At 32.2% G+C, this 26,029-nt stretch overlaps 1 long non-coding RNA gene across 1 annotated transcript; it reads left to right on the forward strand.

The window, feature by feature from the left end:
- Positions 1–756: 756 nt before the first annotated feature.
- LOC143228087 (uncharacterized) lies at positions 757–24,980 on the forward strand. The gene is made up of 3 exons (XR_013015183.1): positions 757–868; positions 5,428–5,468; positions 24,580–24,980. It is a non-coding gene; the product is annotated as an uncharacterized LOC143228087 (long non-coding RNA).
- The last annotated feature ends 1,049 nt before the right edge of the window (positions 24,981–26,029 follow it).

Below are 26,029 nucleotides of genomic sequence, written 5' to 3' on the forward strand. Positions count from 1 at the left end.
CATAGATGTCTATCCTTTCTTAGACTTAAGTAATTACCAGTCAAACTTATTTACTAAAGACTTGAGCAAATATACGCAAAGATAGCTGGTGACTGTAAAAATTAAAGAATGGAAAATAATGTGAATTTGAAACTCAGAAATATCTTTCTGAGGACTTCACTCTGTTGTGATTACAACAGCGTTTTGTTTGTATATAAACGAAACATATATCATGTTGTTACACACACACTTAAAGAAATACAAATCTGTTCTGGATAATATGTACTATAATCAATCTAGCTGGGCTGACGGGAGCTGATATAGTCAGAAACTTATTTCGTATTTGGCGTTTATTTATATTTGTTTCCTTACTTAGTATCTGGGTGTTTTCTATGGTTATGTTATGTTTATTTGAGTTGCAGAGTTCAAAAACGTGTGAAAGTGTTTTTGTGTTCTTTGAACCTGGTTTCCATTCATCTGCTTGTTTGTCCAATATAGAAGTTATGGTACTTGCTGCATTATATTTTATAAATAATGTTGACGTTGAATTTATCAGTGTAGATTTTACATAATATGGATTTTTAGTTTTATACCTGACTTTTGAATATATTTGATGTTTACTGGAATATTGTGTTTTAGTATGAGTTTTTTTTCCAAATGTTTGTTATGTTTTCGCTGATATTGGGAATATATGGTATGTAGCAGTGTAAAGTTTTGTAGTTATTTCCTGATGAAAGAAAAAGTCTTTACAGATGACTGCTTAATATTCCACATTAGGCGCCAGCTTACTGCTCGGAAAGGTTGGCAAAGATGTGACAGGGCGTTTGAGTAGTTCTAGGAAGAGATAAGACTGGGAGGCTAGTGGGCATGAGACCAAAGTTATAAAACGGTACGTGGGTCGAACAATTTCTATCAGTTGCTTGTTTCACTCGTAATAATAATTTATGTATAGAGTTTCGATATTCACGATAACGCCTACATAGCTAGGAACATGTATTGGTATAACGTGTATGTATTCGATGGTCAAGTCATGGGAGAAAACACTAAAAATAAGGCATTGGAACAAGACTGTTAAGCTGTTCAAGACAGAGCATGTCCGCAAGGGTTAAAACGAGAATAAAATCACAGCCATTCACTATGTTTTGTAGGAGAGTTAGAATACGTGCACACTCACTTCTGTATTAAAACCTTGATGATGAGAAACCCACCTGAGTTTGCAAACCCTCTCTCTGTTATCCCAAAGATAACTTATGGAAGTCGAAACGTTGTTCTCACTTTATTAGTAAAAGTTTTAATACAAATACCAGTCGTTCTGAGATACATTTTCAACTAAAACCCCTCTCGGTGGGACAGCGATTAGTTTTCAAATTTATAATGCTAAAATCAGGAGACTCGATTCCCACGGTGGACACAGCAAATAGCACAGTGTGTGTCTGCTATACAAGAAAACACACTGTTCTAAAGCATATAAATATGCAAGGAATATAACAATATTAGAGGAAACATCAAATTATTTTCTAATAAAACGTAACGGATATGAAGTAATACGTGATTTTTTTCATGATTGTGAGTCCGTAACTTGATTATATATTGGTATCTTAGGTTAACGACTTACTTTGAGGTGACAAAGTAGATAAATCCGTTGTTTGGCATGCCACTTCTTAGTAAAAAGTATAAAACTAGAGCAGAAGTATCTCGACGTTATAGTTTACTAAATGATGGTATCTTTTATAAACTTTTGCGTATGATTTTTAAATGTTCATGGGGGTTACAGTATCAGTTGGGGTATCAATGGCTCATTGGTGAGTTTGAATGCTTAAAATATGAAAAAACATTTTTAAATATCAGTGGTTGAGAGAACATAGATTATTGCATTGTGTACTTTGTGCTAAAGAACAAACCAAGAACATCAATCGAATGATGTCAAATTTGAGAACCAGATCCATTTTCACCAACATATTTGAGGAATATTGAAAATTAAACATGATCGCTCGAAAATATACAAATGACTAAAAGTGATCCTTGCGTATTTAGTAATTTTACCTTAATATTAAAATAAGAATCGAAAAAAGAATCGTGACGTCCAGTGCTCATAATGTCTTATTCCATAGCCTTAATTATACCAATGTTTTTCATGTATTTTTGTTACATCTTTATATGATTGTTGCAAGTTGAATCAAATTATTATTAGGGGTTACATTGGGCTTGCGAAACAAATCGGTACATGGAAAATAACTTTTTGTCCCTGTACAAAAGCTTAATTCAGACATTTTTCCTTTCTAGTGTGTGTTTCTATTGATAACAAAAGTCATCTTGGCAAACAGTTAAAAAACTAATAGAGTCATTTTCTTATTTAAATTCTTTGTTTTCTTTTTGTGGGAAATATAATTTTACCGAGTTTTTCTTTGAAATATTAAGACTTGTTTAATGAAAGAAGGTTTTTACCAAAAACACTGTTCTGATACACTGCTGACCAAAATCTTAAGGCCAATGAACATAAAGAACAAATATGCATTTTGCATTGTTAGACTCAACCACTTATTTGAATAGAGCTTCGAAAGATGAAAATAAGAAAAGGAAAAATAAAAATAAAGAACTTTTTTAGCATTTAATAGAAAAAATGTGAACAATATGAAATTAGCCTAAGTGCTAGCTGGTCAAATGTTTAAGACCATACTGAAACGAAGCGTTAATCGGTAAACACGTAACGAAATTTAGTCATTAGTGTTGTCAACGTTTCCTACTGATATCTCCTGTGTTACATTGAGTAAAAACGTGGCAAAGGCTAAAAGGTTGACAGAATTTGAATGTGGCAGTATTGTCGAGCTGCAAAAGCAAGGTCTCTCTCAACGTGCCATTGCTGGTGAGATTGGGTGTAATAAAACTGCTGTTGCAAATTTTTTAAAAGACCCTGAGGGATACGGAACGAGAATTTCAAGTGGTCGGCCCAAGAAAATTTCGCCGACGTTGAACAGGATGATTCGACGAGTTGTTCGGCAAGACGCCAGCCGATCGTCGAACCAGATTACGGACGCAGAATGCAGCTCAAGAACAATAAGAGGGCATCTACGAGAGAAAGGCTTTAAAAACCGTAAACGTCTTCAAAGGCCATGTCTCATTCCACACCACGAAACAGCTCAGTTAAACTTTGCTGAGAAGCACCAAACATGGGACGTAGAAAATTGGAAGAAGGTTTTGTTTTCTGATGAGAAACATTTTAACCTGGATGGTCCAGATGGCTTCCAACGTTACTGGCACGATAAGGATATCCCACCGGAAACATTTTTTACACGACACAGTGGAGGAGGTTCCATCATGATTTGGAGTGCTTTCTCCTTCCATGGAACAATAGAGCTTCAAGTTTTACAGGAGCGTCGAAAAGCAGCTTGTTACATTAGCATGTTGGAGAAAGCATCCTTATTGACTGAAGGTCCTCACTTGTGTGGAAATGACTGAATCTTTCAGCTGGGCGACGCTGCAATCTACAATGCCCGCGGGACGAAGGACCTTTGTATGGCGAATAAGGTGATTGTTTTGAACCATCCAGCGTGTTCGCCCGAACTGAGCCCCATTGAAAACGTTTGGGGGTGGATGGCAAGGGAAATCTATAGAAATAGACGTCAATTCCAAACGGTGCATGATCTTCATGAAACCATTTTCACCACTTGGAATAACATTCCAGCCAGTCTTCTGCAAAGGCGTATATCGAACATGTCAAAGCAAATGTTTGAAGTTATTCGCAATGACAGCCGTGCAACTCACTACTGAGTAGGCATTTCCTACCCTGTTTAGAACTTCTTTTTGGTATAGTCTTAAACTTTTGTCCAGCTAGTATTTAGGCTAATTTCGTAGTGTTCACACTTTTCCTATTAAATGCTATAAAAGTTTATTTATTTTTATTTTCCCTTTTCTTATTTCCATCTTTCGAAGCTCTACTCAAACAAGTGGTTAAGTCTAACAACGCAAATTGCCTATTTTTCTTTATGTTCATTGGCCTTAAAATTTTGGCCAGCAGTGTACAAAAATAATAAAAGTTGAAAAAAGCCGCCATCAAGCGTCTGACACCAGTTATTAACTTAACCGCGTGCATGTAGTTTGTTATTCAGTTTTAAGCTACTTTTTGATTCGAGATGTTATTGACAGGTGAACTAATCCGATAAATGAACTCATTTAACAATGAGTGTTTTAAGAAGTTTCTGAGATGTTGAATGAAATAAGTTTTTGTGCTGACTCTGTTTCCAGAGGCAGTTTGTAACTCGGTAGTTAGGGTTGCAACTGTGGACAGACGATTATTACGCTCGCTCTATGCGCTTTATCATTCGGCGGTCCCGTTCTGTGAGCTTGTGTGGCCTACCGCTTCGTGGCTGAACTATTTTTACTCCTAAACGTTTCCACTTCACAATAACAGCACTTACAGTTGACCGGAACAGCTCTTGTAGGGCAGAAATTTGACGAACTGACTTGTTGGAAAGGTGACATCCTATGACAGTACCACGTTGAAAGTCATTGAGCTCTTCAGTACGACCCATTGTTTGTCTATGTAGATTGCATGGTTGTATGCTTGATTTTATGCACCTGTTAGCAATGGGTGTGGCTGAAATAGCCGAACCCACTAATTAGAAGGGGTATCTACATACCTTTGGCCATGAAGTGCATATATGTGTGTTCTACATTTGACTAGATGTTTTATATCCCAACAGGAGCATGAAACCTCAGTTTTGCTAGAATGCTGTTTAAGTATACAACAATAGGACAGGGAAGAGTACCATGAAAGTTATGTTCCAACTATATGTTGATAACATATTTTATGATGTCAAATTAAAAGTTTCATGCTGTTTCTTGAAAAAAAAAATCGTTTTATGTGGTGAAATAATGGGAACGTAAATATGTACGAAACATTAGTAAAAAAAAGAAAGTAATAATGAACTAATGAGGAAAACTTATTGCAATCAATAATTAGAGTGTTTATTGAATACATAAACTCGAAGTGATGTCATTCACTTTGCAATCTTATGTTTATAAAATGAGTGTATTATAAATCTATACTTACAGAGGCGGTTTGGCTAAGCAGAACACTAAGTTTACATCAAACCTGTTGCGCTAACTCTAATTATAATTTTCGAGCTGAGTGCTGGGAGATTTGGCTTTCGTATTCAACATTAAAAATAAGGTTAATTTGTTCTTGGAAAAATGAAGATCCATCCAGTTTTGAGAGTTTCAAAATACAAATTTAATTAATCATTTTCTTAAAAGAGGTTGCTTTGTTTTTTTTAGTGTAAAATCCCATAGGGATGGAAAGCCTAATTTCAATTTATTTTCCGTTTTTCTTTTGTTTTATCGACAATCCTCGTTGACTCAGTAACAGTAATCTTATTTAGTCGTGAGCAAGGAAGAATAATTCTGTGAAATAAGCTGAATTAAAATATGTTTACCACACTTTTCTTAAAGGTGGTCCACGTGGATGAGAAGTACATCTTTCAGATACTCGGGTAGGATTAGTTAACTTGTATTTTTTCTGCATATAAGAACTTATATCAACTTTAGCATATATCATTACTTATAAGTTAACAAGATGAGAGAGAATGATTATCTTAAAGTCATTGTGTTTTTCAACACCCCAAACTACCCTCAGACGAGTATAGTTTTGATGACTAGTCAGTAAAAAAAAGTGGAAGAAACGAGACAGTACTTTATATTTGTAATTATTGAAGCTTGACAAACGTTTCTTGAAAAAAAAACATTTCTTCACACACTAAAATATTATATAAGCTCTTGACAGTTGTCCAGATTAATTATTAAAACACAACGAAATGGAAAATTAAGGAAAGAAACACAACAGAGATTAAAAATATAATTTCAACAGCATTTGCACACAGCAATTAAGGAAATAAATCAGTGATAAATCATTGTTTTTATTTAATGTAGAACTACTACATGAAAGAAAACAACTAATAATTTTAATAGCCGTAACGGATCTAATCAGGAATAATGACCATGAAAGAGATTAACAAAACAAATATATATGTACTCCTTAGTTACTACTACAAATAACAAGTAACGTTAATGCTTAATTAAGCTGCTTACTGAAAGTTTACTTGTTTCTTTATTTTAAAAAATATCATAAACATAAACACACACATATATAGCTCTGATGAAGAGTAGAATGAATTTCAGTAATAGAAAATCAATATAATACACAACTTCTCATTATAGTCTGTAACTTCGAATTATTTCATCTTTTTTATTTGAATGCAATTAGTAATTAGTTAAATATCAGTGTCATACATTAATAAGGACAGTGATGCATTTTGAGACACACACACACAGCACGTTTTTCATTTCTATTGTAGTAAATTATCATACTTTAATTTTTCAGCAAGTGCTTTGCTATGTTTGGTACTTTTTATTGAAAACAATTTCATTGAAAATATTTTGAAACTTCCTGCTGAATATGCCACAAGAATATCTAAATAGTGGCACCACCTATTGAGAAACATGTGTATAATCCATACTGGTGTCTTTGGTATTAATATTTGTTATGCATTAAGTTTGGGTGTTTTCAGCATTTTAAGCAAATTCAGTTAGATATAAAACCTTCTGGATAAAAATAATAATGCAGTCTTCGCTACATGTTCTGAAAATTTAAAAATAAGTGAAGTCAGTTGGTCAAGTTTACTTTTTAATAAAACTTAAGGTTTGTGTCTTTAAATATATCACGATAAGTTTCTATGGTATTAATAAAAAATTTGATTAAGATCATAAACATAAAATACTAAAAGTATATATTTAAACTATAATTCAATATCTGGACTTATATACTTGACGTAAAGAAAGAAATGTATTACTACATAAATTATTTAAAATTTTTAATTTCAAATGGGTTTCTGTATTTAATGAAACTGAGAATATAGGTATATACAAACTCTTTTATTACATTTTTTAAAGAAAAATATGCCAAAAATAAAATATCAAGTCGCTTAATTTTTAATATATTTGTTGTTTTATCAAATCATTAGAAAACTTCGCAATCGAGGGAAATAAAATATTCTCAGTTATTAAAACATTAATATCATTATGGAAATAAAATTAAAACAACTATAAGATTGAAAAAAATCACAATAAATATTACTATGTAATAAAAATACAACAGGAGAATGGTTATTTGTGAAAATACAACAGGAAAATAATTATTAGGAATTTAATACTGACGAAATACTAAAGGAAAATGGTGAGAATATACCTTTAAGTCCTGAGAGAAACGGATTTAGAAAGTTGATTATTGAATATTAAATTGTTGATGAGCAAATGCCAAATAAATCTACTATTAGGCCTACTGTTTTTGTTGACTGTAATATTTCAGCAATTTGGTTGTTATTGTGCGAAGCTACACTATAGACTCTCGGTGCTCGACACCTGATGTTCAGCTATTTAAACCTGGGGACTTAACGCTAACTCACTGGTGGGCATGGAAGTAACATGTTTTATTGTAGATGTTATATCATTTTTGAATTTTTTAACTTTAGCAGCAGCTCATGTGATACGGTGAGTAAACGGTATGATTAGAAATTATACAGGATTCAGACAGCCATTTCTATTTATGGCTACTCTTAAATAAATAGTGTGACTGACTGTCACAATTATACTTACCAGTGACTCAGCGGTAAATATTTAAACTTATAAACGTTCAACTAGTGTTTCAATATCCGCAGTAGGCAGATCACAGATAGTCTATTTCGTAGATTTAGGTTAAACGGCAAAGAAAACAAAAGCCAGTTATAACGCCCTTACACCTGCAAGTGTTGAATGTGTTCATGGCTCAAGAAATGTAGGACTTTAAGTGTAGAAAATTAACAATATTAAGAAAACCTGTTGCATTTATTACAGTTTCTTTGTAGCATGAAAAGTAAGTATTTCGATTTCGATATAATATGGATACCTATTAAGGACAGTTTTGTTTCGCTGTGATGCTGAAATGTGTTTTCCTGTGACATGGAACTTATCTGTTTCATTCCAAACTCGAAACCTTGTCACAGATTACATCATTTCTAATAATATGTTCTAAATTGCCATGGATTCTTGGGACACGAGAACGTATAAGAAGCTGATTTTTTAATAACTAGGAATATTATCATAAAGTATCCTGTTTTCTTTTCAAGGGAAGATTTATCTTGAATTTGGACGTATTTTTTTTAAACAAGAAAGCATATTAAGAAGTAGTGTGTTTTTGCATGTAACATAGAAACCTATTACCAGTTGTTCTTTCGTATTGTGGCATTGAAACCTATTTCTTTGTAATACAGCACCTAAAAATAAATTATACATTTTTGTGCCATACAATCCTGTCTTAAAATCCTACGTTTTCTTGTGATAAAAAATTTTCTTAGAAATTGCCTGTCTTTTGTGTGCGAAATGATTCCTACTATAAATTACTGTGTTTTGTTTGAAAACAAATGTGTTATTAATTATTTTATTTTCATATAGCGTAGAATCCTGCTATACATTACCGTATTTCCTTGTAACATAAGCATTTACTTTCAAGTGCCTTATTTTCTTAAACATCAAATCTTATTATAACATACTTCCTTTATTGTAACATAAACTTCGTTTTGTGAAATATCCTATTTTTAGAGATATAGAACCTTTTATTAACTTTTCAGTTTTATTGTAACATGAAAACTTATCATAAGTAACGCTGTTTTTTTGTGACAAAAATCTTCATAATATATTTCTCCTTTTATGTGATATAAGTTATTATGATAAGTTACCTTCTTTTTCCTTGTGACAATAATGTTGTTACAAATAATCCTGTTTTTGAGGCATTAACTTTGTTATGAGTTAACTTTTTTGTAGACTGAAACCATACCATAAATTATATATCTTTATGATACAGTAACTTGCCATGTTATCTTGTGACATTTGAGTACTGTTTATCGTACTTTTAGTATTATGTAAAATAATACATTTAAGTATTATTTAATATTTATTGCAGTTTTAGTATTATGTAAAACAATATATTTAAGTTCAGTTTCGTGCTTTATACCAGACTGAATATCAGATCAAAACTTAATGTTTATAACGTTTAGATGTAGCAATAAACTCGTACATTTTCACGAAAATATACTTTATTACTTTTGTGATATTTAAAGTGAATCTGGTAGAATCATTCTTCGCCTGGTTTATTCGTTTACGTTATATTAATACAGAGGATAGTATAATGAATACAAGTTGTTTGTGATAACTGTTGCACTACAACTTAAAACTAATAAACACTTCTGAAGGGCATTATAATTCAATTAAACAGTTTATAAGATAATGTACAATATCACAAACTACAGTTTCAAGACGCTAGAGTGCCAAGAAAAGTGTAAATACAATCAATAATTGTGTTTGCTTCAGTTGAGAATTTTTTAAGGATATAATGATGGTCACATTACAAAGTAATAGTTAAGTTGTACATTTTAATTGTATATTATGTACCGATATTGACATGAAAGTAAAATAATAATAATAATGTGAAATCTGATATACGAATAAATTCTGCCACCAGAGAGAGGTCTAGTGATTATAAGGTTTAAATGGCAAGCTTACATGAACCATCCTTCTGACAAGCAACAACAACTAAAACAAAAAACCTGAAGCTATGACTCTAGTAAAAAGCAAAAGTTTAGATATCTTCTAAGAACCATTTTTCAGTTGAATGAAGTGGTTCAACAAACTGTTTGTCTATGAAACAATAGTAAAATAAGTTGGTTTTAGTTTCGCTTTTCTAATTTGTAGATCATACATTTACATTAGGTACTCCTAATGAAAAGATACTAAAATGGTCCTCGTGTTATATAATGATTGTAATAAGAGGTTTCTTTAGTTCTTATTTTTTGTAAGCGATACCGACATAAAACTAAATGTAACTAATGTGGGTGTTATTAATTGATAGCTGCTCCCTAATAGCACAGCGGTATTTCTGCGGACTCACACCACAAAAAACGGGCTTCGATACCCGTGGTGAACTAAGCATAGATAGTCCATTAAGTTATTGTGCTTAGTTCTAAAGAAACAAACAATAACTGATAGCTGTGTGGTTGCATGTTTTCTGTTTTCTATTTACAATAAGTTCATATAAGTATTTGTAAAAAGTTCAGGCTTCTCTTAAGCCTTTCAATAGCGACGTTCCAACAACTCAGAAAAGTGTCTCTTCTGCCTATCCCCCTTGTACATTAAAATAATTTTCGCAACTGATAACAGCACACTCAAAATTTTGTTTTCCTTTCAGTAGTAATTTATTTTAAATGAAAAATGCTTTGCAAGAGCAAAGAAAAAAAGTTTTGGAAGTAAAGTGATTATTTTGTTAGGTTATTGTTGTTTCCAATTGTTACGTTTCTTTAGTCGTTATTTTTGAATTTTCCCGTCAAAAGTATGCCCACTAGGGAGCAAAACCAGCACCTTGGAAAAACTGCCTTAGGACATAAGCAAGTTGAAAACAATAAGTTCATCCCATTATTTAAATGAAAGTAGGTTCATGACTTTATACCCAAGCACTATTATCTGCGATTTTTATTTTTTACATTGGTAAGAACATATCAGTTAACAATTTTTGTTGTGTGTGAAAGACTACAAAATTATAATATTAGCAGATTAAGAAAAAATCTCGTGTGATTATAATTCCTGTTCCACATTCACTTAATAGATTTTTGTATTAAAATACTGATCCGAGAAGTCAAATAATTTTGACAGGAAATACTTAAAGGCGCAGTTTATTCCGTTGTTCAACTATTTGTTTAACTTTTATTATTTCATAATCTTTATAGCAACAAAGAATATAGTAGTTCCTTAAACTTCTAGTTCATGATTCGAAGTTACTTCAAGTTGAAATGAGATTATTAATTGTGCTTAACATATGATATTTTGTTTTTATTTTAATTTCGCGCGAAGCTACACGAAGACTATCTGCGCTAGCTGTCCCCAATTTAGCAGTGTAAGAATAGAGGGAATGCAGCTTGTCATCACTACCCACTGCCAACTCTTAGGCTATTCTATTAGCAACGAATAGTGGAGTTGACCGCACATTATAACGCTCCCACGGCTGAAAGGGCGATCATGTTTGGTGCGACCGGGATTCAAACCCGCGAATTTTAGATTACGAGTCGAACGCTTTAATCCACCTGGCCATGCTGGGCCTTTATGATGTATCTAAATATTAGAAGTCTTCTGAATACACATTAAGATTTAACACGCACGAGAAGTATTTTCCTAATGGTCTTATTCAAAATTGCAACAGGGCAGCATGGTCATGGTGGTTAAGGCACTTGACTCACAATCTGAGAGTCGCGTATTTGAATCTACGTCACACCAAAGATGCTCGCTTTTTCAACCGTGGGGACGTTATAAAGTGACGGTAAATCCCACTATTTGTTGGTAAAAGGGTAGCCTAAGAGTTAGCGGTGGGTGGTGATGACAAGTTGCCTTCCCTCCAGTCTTGCGAAGCTAAATTAGAGACAGCTAGTGCAGATAGTCCTCGTGTTGCTTTGCGCGAAATTCAAAACAAACCAAACCAGAATTGCAAACTATATAATAGAGTTATCTTCCTTCCCGTATGTTAACATCGGCCTATGTTTTCTAACAATTTTCAGATGTATTATAGCAAGAAGCAGCTGGGACATTACTTCTTCATCTCAAATTTTTAAATTCTGCATGTTGTTCTATTTGGAAAGATATTCTTGAACAAAATTTATTTAAACGTTGATTAAGATTAACATTTTTCATCACTGATGCTGTTAGTTTCTTATCTCAGAAAAATACAAAGAAAGAAAGTTAATTTTAAAATTTTTTGAATTTCCAATAATAGTTAATTACAAACCAACTATTTATGTTAAGATCAGGGATTAAAAACCTAAAAAAATTACAATGTAGGATCTTTTCATTACTTACACCGCTTACTCATCTGTAAACTCTACCGGTATAGTATTTAGGTGAATGTGTGCGTTTTTTCCTATCAGATCGAAGTATTTTATGGTTTTTTTAATTTTATGAATGCTAAGATAGGTTAGATTTTAAATTTTAATCGAGTGGATACCTAAAATGAACTTTATTTCATTTACCAATCAAATGCTGCACACTTTATTATTCTAGCCACGCATATCCCAAGTAAAGGTAAAGAGTCACAACATGTTGACGGGCTTAAAGTCCAAATAATCAACTGGTAGCATTTCAAAATGGCTTAATGCTCCAGTAGTGTCGATGGTCTAAAAATACCCCCTCCATAAAATTATAGTAGTGCACATGCGCACGTTCTCTCGATACTGGTGCATATGAAAAAATGCATTCTGCACATGGATTGGAAAAAACTTGATTGAATATTGCTCCTGAATACAATTCTTTTTTTTCTTTTTTTTGCTGGTTGTTAGAAATGTGACTTACTTCTTTAATATTTTAAAGTGCTGTGAAAGCGATTTACGTTTCGGAACTCTTCCAACGCAAGCGGAACTGATAAATCTAATTCCTTGAGTGCTTCCCTTATAGTCATGATTGAATCTTTCAAAGTCTGTTGTTCGATTATTCAACAACAATGCCTGTACTGTGTTTTTACTTAGATTTACCAGTATGTAAACTTTAAGATTATTTCTCTAAGTACATCTCAAGACTATTTCGTGAATTCTAAAGTACGCGCTAGCAGGATCATTCTGAAGACTACTAATGTTCTGCTTTGTCTGCTCAGGTTCTGGTTAACCCATCTTAAATATCATCTTTTTCATAGATCCTTCCTTGTAACAGCGTGGTTGTAATTCCCTATTCATGTACTTATTATGCCCTTTGACCATAAAGTATCAAACAATTTTCTTTTGCTACATGTACTCTTTAGATTTAATAAACGACATACAGAGGATAGATGGGTGAGGGATCACGTAACATCATTTTAGGACGTGGTTTGAACACAATGAAGTTTATCAAAGTAAAACATGTCATTAATGTCTTTTAAATCAGCCACAAATAATTCCTTTTGCACAAGACTTCGTTTTCAGTTGTAATCTAATAGATTCATAGATCTGATTTTCGAAGACATAGTTTATCTGATATACATACATCAGTGTTAACTAAAGTAAAATAAGCTTCAGCTTCGACCAGAATACGTCCTGTTCTCTTCAATCACAATTGAACTGAACCTTTAATGACTTCTCGATTGGAGATAAACCAACCATGAACACTTATTTTTAATATAGGTAGAAAGGTGTTCCTTTGTATTGGATTATTTTGGGCTTGAGTTGTTGTATAAGTAAGACTTCTTTAATTTTGCGTTTGCTTATGTTTGTTTCTTTATTTAGTAATTGATTAAAAATATATATGTAAAAACAGCTCGTTTGGGTTGAGAAATGTTTTACCAAACGAGCCGTTTTTACACATATATTTTTTTACAAGTAAAGTTTCTCGGCATCACTGATTAGTATTCGAGTGTTTTCTATGGTTATGTTGTGTTTATTTGACTTTCAGTGTTCGAAAACGTTTGAAGGTGACTTTTTATGTTCATTGAATCTGGTTTCCATTTTTCTACTTGTTTCTTCAATATAGAAGTCGTGGAAGTTATCACATTGTATTTTATAAATAATGTTGCTGTGGTGTTTCTCAGTGTAGGTTTTACATTGGCCTGGCATGGCCAAGCGTGTTAAGGCGTGCGACTCGTAATCTCGAAGGGCGAGGGTTCGCATCCCAGTCGCGCCAAACATGCTTGCCCTCTCAGCCGTGGGGGCGTTATAAAGTTACGGTCAATCCCACTATTTGTTGGTAAAAGAGTAGCCCTTCCCTCTAGTTTTACACTGCTAAATTAGGGACGGCTAGCACAGATAGCCCTCGAGTAGCTTTGTGCGAAATTTCAAAAACAAAAAACAAACAAATAGGTTTTACATAGTATAGACTTCATTTTTGCGCCTGGTTTTTAAATAAATTCGGTATGAACTGGAATGTCATATTTTGTTACCAATTTTTGCCAAATGTTGGTTATTTTTCTGCTGATGTTGAGAATATGTAATATGCAGCAGTATATGGTTTGGTGATTTTTTAAATCGTGAGGTATACTTACTTTTGTTGATTGATTTTGCTTTTTGTCTAGGTGTGTGCGTGTAATGTTTTCTACGGTTTGTGGAGGAAACTTATTGATGTTGTTGAAGTATTGTTTTATTTTATCTAATTCGTCGTTAATTTTATCTGGTGAACATAGTTTTATGGCTGTGTTTATTTGGTTTCTTTGTATGTTGAGTTTTTGTTTTGTTTCATGTGTTGGGTCCCAAGTAATGTATAGTCCAGTATCCGTGATTTTTTGGTGGATTTCTATTTTAAATTGTGTATCTGTTCTTGTAATTTTAAGGTTAAGAAATGATATTTCATTGCTTACTTCTTGTTCACATGTGAAGATGATGTTGGAATGTATAGCGTTAACGTGATTGAAAAAATTAAGTGTGTGTCCTGTAGATGTGAATCTCGCAACCGTGTCATCACATATCTGTACCAATATAGTGGTGGATGTAATGTTGTGTTAATTGCTTGTGTTTCAACCTGTGTCATAAAAATATTGGCTAGAACTGGTTATACTGGGTTGCCCATGCTAAGGCCATTTGTGATTGTTGAACATGAAGTTTGTCTTCATCATGGTGAATTCTATGAGGGTTGTTAATTGGTTGCTGGGAATGTTCATAGATGGGTTAGGGTCTGGGATATAGAGTTCTAAGGCTATCTTGCAGGCTTCAACGGTTGGAACTTCTGTAGAGAGGGATATAACATCGAAACTGGCTATTAAGGCTTTATGATTAAGTTGATTAAGATTAGACTTGAAATTAAAAAATCTTTGATGAATGAGCAAGCTGATGTTACATATTTGGAGAATGCCCATGCTATGTATTTACTAAGATTGTAATTAAACGATTGATATGTGGACATTATTAGTTTGTAATGGACAATCTGGTTTATGAGGTTTGAGGATGCCCAAAATAAACCAATAAAAAGGAACACCTTTATACCTATATTAAAAATAATATAATAAATAACAATAATAAAATAAATAAAATAAAATTATACATTCAAACATCTAACCACGCCCTCTGCATTCCGACACTCAGTTACACAACCCGTTTCAAACATGTGGTCAGCTTTCGATCATTTACCTCTTCCTTTCTTTGTGAACCTGACAATGACCGAAGAAGATCGAAACGTTGTTCGCTCCTCTACGTAAAAGATTTTCTCAACCCAAACGAGCCGTTTTCACATATATAGTCAATCGTCCACTCAAATTATACACATGTTCTTTTCAATAATACATCAGACTGTAAACGAAATGCTTGGCGCTTAAAACGAATATAGTTACGGCTTGATCAAAGGGTGTCTCGTTTCAAAGTTCTTAAGGTTTTGTCATAAGTTTGTAAGAATATAGGTGGTAAGGAAGTAGAATTCTACTTGAGAACATTCATTTTACATATATTCGGTTTCTCAGATAAAAAAAAGGCAGACATTCGAAGCTGGACGATTAATCTTCATTATCCACTAGAGGTTGGAGGAAATGAAGTGAAAACTGTGATAAACGACCAATGGAATATTAGATTATCACTGAAACTTATGACTTAGCAGAAAGTTAAAACAAATCGTTGTTTTCTTAAAACTCGCATTCACTTTGGAAAGTTGCTAAACATTTTGAAGGTATTTTATAAATCAATAACGGATTTTACTTGTAATTTACGCTAACAATATTTGAGGTGTAAATAAGAGTATATTTACCCATTTATTTTACTTTTATTCGTTTTTGAATTTCGCGCACATTTACAGGAGGGATATCTGCACTAGCCGTCTCTAATTTAGCAGTATAAGACTAGAGGGAAGGCTGCTAGTCATCACCACCCACAGCCAACTCTTATGCTACTTTTTTATGAACGAATAGTGGGATTGATTGTACGTTATAACGCCCCCACGACTGAAAGAGCGAACGTGTTTCGTGTGACGGGAATTCGTATCAGCGACCTTAAGATTACGAATTGAGCACCCTAACCACTTGACCATGCTTGGCCCTTTTGTTTTTGTATGAGATGGATAAGTGTAATAACGTTAAACGATCCTAGAATTAATTCAGTTACAATTAAATTACAAAATGTCTAAATACAAAACATCAGACTTGTAAAATTTAAACATAATTACAGGAAGTAAACAGTTATTGCAAGTTCATAAATGTAAGAGTTCTTAGTTGACATACTATGTCCCTTGAAAACATGTATAGGATTGTTTATAACTTTGCTTGTTCGTTAAAACATATGGCCCGACATGGCCAGAAGGGTTAAGGCGTTCGACTCCTGGTCGCACCAAACATGCTCGCCCTTTCAGCCGTGGGGGCGTTATAATGTTACGGTCAACTCCACTATTCGTTGCTAATAGAATAGCCTAAGAGTTGGCAGTGGGTGGTGATGACAAGCTGCATTCCCTCTATTCTTAGACTGCTAAATTAGGGACGGCTAGCGCAGATAGCGCTCGTGGATCTTTGCGCGAAATTGAAAGAAAACCCATTTTCAACAGGAATCTTTGACAGAGTAAGTAAGTGAGTTAAATTTATTCTCTGACATACATTTTCGGGTTTCGTTTTTATATCTATATAAATACAATAGTACTGTCTATTATCTATTGTATGTTCAGGTAACTATTTCCCTGTGTGTGGATATATTTTCACCCAAATTAATATGAAGACTCATTATATCTCCGTAGGCAGTTTATAGAAAATTTTTATTTTGCCTTTTCATGAGTGTTTTTTTTATAACTACCCCGTCACTTGTGGATAGAATGTCACCAAATAAAGCTTCAAGGGTTATTGGGTCCATGCGAAGATGTTTGCAAACTTGCGATTTCATACTTTGTGTTTTGCAGTTTTATGGACTTTTTTTTACTATTACATATAAGGTAAGCAGCTTTCTATGTCCTGAGATAACCTTTAATTAATTATGAATTCACATAACTTCCATCCAACTGGTATGTTATTAGTTTACGACATAATGTTTAAGTGAAAAAATATACAACTTTTGGGCTAGTCTAATCGAATAGAGACGTTTGACTGTCATCCTTATAATATGTCTGCGACTTCTAAAAAGCAGGGTGTGATTTTGTAATTATTATTGCTTTTTATGGAGTAATTTGAGTCAAACCATGGAATCATTCACAATTAATTACAATGTACTCATATGAAAATATAATGTTAAAATAATCACAAGAGGTTCTGCAGCTAGTATAATAATAACTCTTCTTAGAGTCAAACTGGATAAAAAATATATAGAAATTGATATATCCATCGAACTTTTCGTATGGTTTATACTTTCGTAAATATTTATTAGTCGTATCTCAGAAAATGAATGTAAAAATGGCAAACAGGCTGAAAAAGCTTAATTCTCGTAGATTTGTGTAATAGAGAAACAAACTCGTAATAACAATACTAGATAGTTGAGTTGAAGCTGTTGTTTATATTAACATATATTACAATTGTTCTATCTTGGCAATATAATTAGAAGTAACGTTTTCTTACAACCAGGGTTACAGAAACTGAAGGATTATAAGTTTGTTCGTTGATCTCAGAAAGATCACTCTGAGGTTGTTACTTGAATCTTGGATGTATAGAGTTCTTTGTGGGGTTTTTGAACGTGAGTTACCCTAAAGAACAGATTTTTATGTATTTGTATTTGACGTCTTTTAAAAATTGGAATTCGTTTATTTATTTATATTTATATTTGCAATTTGAATTCAGTTATTGTTTAAGTTGGGTGATGTTTAATAATTAGAACTCTACCTAATAAGCATAGTCGTACGTTTAAACATTCCCAATACTGAAGATTCACATCTTTAGAAGTGTATAATTTTATAGGACACCCCCACCAGTGAAAATGTTTATGAGTTGAACTCTTTTTATGAATAATAACCTTCAGTAGGCCTAGCCTTCCCTAAGATGTTAATTTGTTTCGGAATATTCGCGCAAAGCTACTTGTGAATTACCTGCGCTAACTCTCCTTAAATTTAAATAGATAAACTAGAGAGAAGACAGTTAGTCAACAGCACTCATCGGCTAGTCTTGTCTCTTTAAATTATTAACATGGAGAAAATGTTCTCATACATTCATTTTAAGTAGAATTATGTCCATACCACTTTGTTTTACTACTTGTATCGCACCCATGTTTCCAGAAGTGTGGTATCAGTACGCTGCTTTTTCGGCAACGTGTCGCAAACATGAATTAACAAATTTATAGTCCGAGCACATAAAACATTTGGACACATCAAGTTTACCTGAATAAACAAATATCAATATAGCACAGCTTGTAGTGAAAACGATAAAATTTGCCCTGATGAATAATCGGGATGCATCTCTTCTCAGATTAAACGATAGCCTAAAACATTCTTAAAATTAGGAAAAATCAAAAGATCAATGGCGATGACTCCATATTATATTATAAATCCGTAATATTTTTGAGACGGTTAGAGTCAAATGGATGGTGCCTTTCTATTAGTGGGTCGCCGTCATTCTAACACACACCTCTTCAGTCGAAACAAGTTTTATATTTTTGTTGAGATTAAATATTTATTTCACTGGAAGTATATAGTGGATGTTACATCGTAGTTACTTTAAAACCTTAAGGGTAAATATAAAAGGTGTTCCAAAATTAACATACCAAAAAAAAGTTAAATGAATTTAATTATTTGAGATAACAATAAAGTTCAAAACGAAATATTCTGAAAACTTGTATTATTATTGTTTACAAACGTATTTTATTGAAGATTTCAGAAAAAAACAACCTATTTTTAAGTAAGATTAATCTACCAAAAAGTTCTCCAGAACTCATCCCTTTGAACTTTTTAACTTTGGGGTTTTTAAAAACAAAAGTCTGCCATAAAAAAAACAAGGACCCTTGAGGAAGTGAGACTTCGTATTAGTGATGCTGTCTCATCTATCCTTGCAGATGTGGTGGAAAATGTGTTCTGAGAATTGGAACGCAGAATTAGGCCGATTATAACTAATAATAGAACATACGTAGAAGTTTATTAATTAAATAAAATAACTGTAATAACTAACAATTCTTTGAATGATACTTTGTTTTTTTATTTTATTGTTATCTCAAATAATACATATTTTATTGAACATATTTCATTTATGATGAGTTCATTTTGGGACATCCTTTACAGTGTTAATATAAAAGAACTTAATAACATTGCTCGTATTGCTAAAAATGGGGAAAATTAACTGTTATGTGTATAATTAGTATGCTGTTATTCTGTTCCTTAAATTAAATGGTATAACATTATATGTTAGTGTGTAGGTATATTAAGAATATAATATTGATATTCTTGTAAAATTTAACGATGCAAGCGAACATAATTTGGTATCAAGTAATGTGAAATATATTGAAATACTGGCAAGAGACTTCACAAAGTGATAAATTTGTTAAGACAAGACGAATGAGAAATAATTTTGGTAGGTACAAAATTCTTTTGAGCACTTTACAGGGGTATAACTAAGAAATGGTACAACTTATAGAGGTTAAAATTTGAAGAGCATAATTATCAGCACATTGGAAACATGATGAGCCGATGAAAACGAATCACTAACTTTTGCCGTCAGAGAGCGTTATTTTAGTTTTCAGTGCTAATTTCCTCATTCAGAATGTATTGTTCATCATGGAAAATGACTGAATGACACATCCGGGTCTGTTAGTTACTTGACATTACTTATTTGTTAATTGTATTTATGCTTTGACGTGTTCTATTCTTTTTTTTTGCTTTTAAGTCGTCGTCGAGCTAAAAGAAAGAACAGCTAATTTTATCGTTTTTATTTATTATCCAGCTTCTTATATTTATATTTTTTCATTTAAATACATCAAGTTATTATGTTGGAAAAATCAGTAGCTGTTTAATTGCTTTGATTGTCATAGTTACGACGCTTCGATGGATAAAAGTGTGAAACGAATTAAACGACAATTAACGACTTGAACCTTGAGCCTCCTGATCTCAAGTTTGAAATGCTAAACAATGAGCCAGCTCTCATATCTTGCCTATAAAGTATGGTTGTTTCTTATGTTTTCACGTCTATATATTTATATATGAAGAATGAAAATAAAACATTTAAAACGATTTATTTTTTCCAGTTCATGAAATTTCAATTGAAGATGATTTAACGTTAAAATTCAGGGTTCGATTACATATTGAATGCAAAAACTCAGGTAGCCCATTGCGTAGTTTTGAGTTAAAAATCAATAACAGCAACATAGTTGAAATATAGATATTGGTTACGCATCTTTAGTTCAACCATACTTTCTCAGGTCTTACAATAATTTATATTCGTAAATTTATAACATTAGTGAACCGTAAGCCATTCTGTTCTTCATTTTGAATATTCTTTTTCTAGTACTCTCACTAATGTAAGGGAAGAACTCGCGATTTAGTCCAAAAATATTTATTAATCATAAAAAGACATACAGCTTGAGTTTTTGTGTATTCTAGAGTTGCAGTGAAACAACATTACTCTAAATTATGTTGGAGTACGTGGTGAAAGTACATGAAAATTCCATAAGGTTTAACATGCACGATACATGGTGCCCATTTATCTAAAAAAAAGATTTCCACATTATACTTGCATCAGTATCAAAAATATTTCATTTGCTGCAGTTGTGAAGTAAGAGTAATTGATATCATTACATATAAGTATGACTTAATATTGATATACTACATTACTTTGTTAAAATTTGGAAAATATTTTTGTAATTAGCTATATAATTCAAGTCATATCATACATATCAAATAAAATAAAACTGCATACAAATGTGACTTAAACCGAGTAATGATTGACTTATGTGTTTTATGTTATTTTTTACACAACGTAGTATTAATCTTAGATGTAGCACAATTTTAATAATTTAAAATAATCAGTTACACTACAATAAATTTTATTTGGTTAATATGCACGTTTACTAGATGATTATTACCATATTAAGATAAATCAGGTGGTTTATTGATTTTTAATTTTTAAATCAGTCTATTGGACTTCAGTTAATAAATAACTCAAACTTTCACATAACCTTAAGATTAGAGAATGATTGATAAAAAGAAATATATCAGGCATAAATTTGATTCTTAGAAATGGCATAATTACCAATTACTTAATAAATTAATGAATATTACTACGTATACATGAGTTACTCTTCTGCACGTAATTAATTATTTTATTACTTTTCGGTATGGTAATCTGCTAGTTTCTTATTAAACAATTTTTACAGTTATCTAAAAAAGGGGAATCTAATATTTTTAGGTTTTACTAAGAACTAGCCTATGAGGTGTATTAGAAAGAAGGACACATTTATAGTCGAACACATTGAAACTTTAAAAAAGAACGTAAGAATGCCTACAAAGATATATCACTATGTTTATTTAACAACTTGCCACGTTGTTTTAATATGTTTAAGTTTTCTACACAAAATGTGTTGTATATTTTACAGTTAACAGCTCTTGTGAGTGATCGTTGCCGTGTTGTCCCGTCTGTAATTCTTATCTAAGCAATAATTATGATCGTTGTGTTAAATCTATGACCCGTTAGCGAGGCCGAACCACAACACTTTTAATTTTTAAATATACAGCTGCACATTAAAACGTGTTTCTAAACAAGTACATCTAGTGTAAACGTGTATAGAGAAACACACACATATATATATATAGATGTTTTATCTTACCGAGAAAATATAAATCGCCTTAAAGGTGAAGTGCACTTACTTGGATTTCTGTTCTCCATTGTTCAAAAAGGCCTAATGGTTGAAAGATGCGCACTGGACGTAAACATTAAATACAATAACCCCTTATGCATCTCCATTCCTTTTCAAATAAGATATATAAAAGTAAAAGTAACTACTTTAAATAAAAAGCTATTCATTGAAAGGAGAATGTTTCCATCTTTTTTGCGAGTAACGTTTATAAGGAGCCCTAGGAGCTATATATATATTGAAACGATCAAAATTGATGAAAATGCTGGCTAAGAAAATGTTGCTAGGGTTATTACTATACTAACCGCGAATGGGTGATATTTTTAGTGTGTGTGTATATGCTGAGATTTTATGCAAGCAAGTGTTAAAGTTTAGATTATGTTAGTTTAGAAAATCCCTTAAAGGGGATAAAAATGACATCTAATGGAATAAAAGCAGTTCTGTTCTGTATATGGTAGGGAACATGCACTGAAAGGAAATATGTGTTTTAAATACACAAAGTACAATAACAACTGCAATAGTCTAAAGAGGGTAAGCTTTTAGAACTTTTATATTCTGACTGACCAACACTGTTCTAAGTTTTCTGATCAAATATGTCGTGATATCCATCCTCAACTTTATCACGCACTTGTTATATCTGTATGCTAAAATTGCTATTGTATCATCAGCAGTTTTGAGCTGAACTTTAGAGCCATGAAAGTAAGTAAACATAGGGCATTTACTCGACATGCCCTATGAGAAAATGTGTTTATTAATTTTCTTTTAAGAAATTGTGACTCACAATTATTGTGATAGTACTGTATTATAGGCAAACGTAGACATTTGAATATACGAAAGTATTTGAGATTAAAAAACATTCTTACACCCTGTGCTATAATAAAAGCACCGTATAAAACACCATGATAAATCGATCAATTAAATTACTGACAAAATCTGTCTACTGTAAAGTAAGCAACAAAATTTATATTTTTTAGTGAAAATAGCTAACTTACCGGAAGATGCTAAAATATGATTTATTAAATGTTGTTGTTTTTTCAACATACTATTACTAACATGTATTTGTCTGTAATGTAACTCATTTTTTCAAACATGTGGCACGAATTTTGCTAACACACTTTTAAGTCTTAAATTCTGAACGATAAAAAAATTTGAAATAGTCATTTATCATATGTCTGATAATTGTAACTTCAGTGGTGCTGACAGTCACGTACCCCACGGTGTTTTCATTATGTACCAGTAATGCATCAGATTTGTATATATATAAAAGAGTTTATTATAAACATGCTTACGTTTACTTCATAAAATTAAACAACGTCATTTATATATTGAACATTCAAACAGTTTACACTTATCAACTTTTCCAATAATCGTTTTTCTGTTTAAAAAAATACAGCGTATAAGTAGTTCATAAAATGCCGTTTGAAAATAACGAGAAAACATTGACTGAATATGTTTCATTATTACAATGATCACTTCCCTATTAACAATCAAAGATTAGTATATCTGTCTATGTGCTTGTGAATAAAGATACAGGTATGTCAAAAGTTTTGTAATTTTTTTCTGTTTTAAGTGAAAATGTATGGTTTTAATATGTTCTGTTATATTAGTAATCCAATAACAAAACTGTTAAAAATAGTAACACAGCAATGTAATTATGAAAACAAAAGTGGGAGTTACTTTGACTAACATAATTAAGAACCAAAAGGTATTACCAGTCTTAAAAACTGTTCTGTACAGACGAGAACAGAACTGTATAGTTTCTTAGAGACATGGAAATGGGTGATTTTGTTATTAACTATATGTGAAAATTCACACATTAAGTGTTTATACTTAAAAATATTGCAGTTTAATATTTCATAGTTCTATCGTGATGATTTTGAGTGTTATTCATACTTTACGAGTGTAGCTTCTCTTACAGTACTTCAAACACGTAATAATGTGAAAATATACTTTTCTCTTTGACCTTTGTTATTGCTTTTGTATTCGACTTCATGAAAAAACAACAAAAAACGGTTATAACTGCTCGGCTTGACGACTATTTTAAATATGGATTTTGGTTCTATTATATGGCAGTCGAAGCTTATTAAAGTAGCAGTTAACCTCCTGAGAACAGTAGAGAAGTGTGCGGTGGGATTTGTTAGTTTTTTTTTCAGTGATAATTATTAGTGTTACCCAAATCTTCATCATACATTTAGTAATAGTCTTCAAAACAATATTATGATTTATGTACTGAAAATATTTTACTTTGTGCATATATTTACCTATTCCATGAAGTTTTAGCGTTAATCTTTAAATTCTATTAACATTTATGAGGCAAATGGAACAATATACTTCAAAGAGTAACGCGGATTTTGCCTCAAAGAATATTACTCATTTATTTTTAATAACAACTTTAATTCACGTATTTAAAGACGTATGTAGGGCAGATGGTATATCGATTATCTTAACTCTAAAATTACCAATGAGGTATAGATCACAACGAATTTTAAATACATTTTTAAAATTATTTTATGCATCAAATTATTTGCTGGTCCATTATTTGATACTTACGTGTTTCATAGCATCACACTACTCACAAGGAAAGAAATTATAAATAAAAATTCCATCAAAATAGCAGTTAATTTTACTAATTACTGATGAATTTCTTGAGTCCATTTCCATAGAAAATTATCTATTTTTTGGTTATAAGAATCAGTGTAAAGAGCTGCGGAAGTTGAGAAAAATTGATCATTTTTGCAGTATGTGAGCCACAGCTGTGGTGAGCAGTTTCTAAGAAAAAGTAGGTTACTTGAGAGTTAATTTATTTTATAATGAATGTACCAGTATTTGTAAACGAATTACTAAAACACTTTTACAGTAATGCGTATTCACTTCTTCCGATTGCTTTGGTTTTGATGTTCGTCTGATGATCAGGACGGTCGAATCGACGTCTGAGAGTCATGGGTTCAAATTACCGTCACTGAACATGCTTATCCTTTAGAGTTTCTGTCAGGATCAACTACCTGAGTGTAAAACGTCTTGGTTAACATAAATTACTGATCGGCCGACACCAAAACTAAATGAGATTGAAGAAGAAAAGACTGCAGAGCTTTTAATCTTCAGTTATTGTTATTGTGTAAAATAGAGAATTATTTCTATTCAAATATATAATGAATTATGTGTTAATCAACAGCTTCTATTTAGTATTTTTTTTGTATTGATTACTGCGACATTGTTAGAGAAAGATACTCATATTGTTTCTCATTCGTACTCGATACCTTGAGCATATGTTTTGATTTGGACTGTCTTGTTTTACTTCAATGAATTATGCTTGGTATACGTTACATAGATTTAAAATATATATATATATATAATGATCCTAACTGGCAATAAAACGATTTATTCAAAAAGTACGATTTTAGCTTGTTTGTTCGTCCTTAGTCATACAAACAAACAAGACAGTTCAAGGAGAGCCAAGTTGAACATGTGGGTATGATTAATAAATAATTTCATAAAGAGATTTAATGGCAAGACATTTTAATTCAGATTGATTAAAAAACACAAACCATATGATGTTTTTTTTTAATTAAGCTATAAAATTAATAATTAATACACTTAATACGGGTGAAAGAAAATATATAAAAATATTTTATGAACGTTGCGCCAGGTCATCAGTTGGGTACCTTCGCTGCTAGTGGTGTTTTTGGTATCTAACCCAAAAGTATGAGTTATGCTTGTTTGTTTGTTTGGAATTTGGCGCAAAGCTACACGTGGTCTATCTGCACAAGCCGTCCCTAACTTGGCAATGTAAAACTAGAGGGATGCAGTTAGTCATCACCACCTACCACCAAGACTTGGGATACTCTTTTATCAACGAATATTGGGATTGGCCATAACCTTATAATGCTCTCACTGCTGAAAGAACTAGCAGGTTTGATGTGACGGGGATTCGAACTCGCGACCCTCAGATTACGAATCAATAGCCCTAACCACCTGGCCATCACTTATGCAAACACGTGACTATGAAATGATACCTCGAATATTTTGAGTAATTTTTTTTCACGTTTGTGTGTGTTTTCGTAGAGCAAAGCCACATCTGTTGAGTTCACCAAGAGGAATCGAACCCCCGATTTTATCATTGTTTTTGTAATGAAAAATTAAAGATATACACTTAAATAAGAACTGTGAAATTTGTTAATGGAGTATTTAAAATTTAGGCAGGTTGACTAACGAATGAAACATTTTCAGATATTTAGACACTTGCCCTCTTAGTGATAATTCTTCAGCTTTCATATTCGTTTCGAGACGTTTAAGTGGAACTAAAGAAT

This window comes from Tachypleus tridentatus, chromosome 10 (assembly GCF_004210375.1).
Source record: "Tachypleus tridentatus isolate NWPU-2018 chromosome 10, ASM421037v1, whole genome shotgun sequence".
Lineage (NCBI taxonomy): Eukaryota > Metazoa > Arthropoda > Merostomata > Xiphosura > Limulidae > Tachypleus > Tachypleus tridentatus.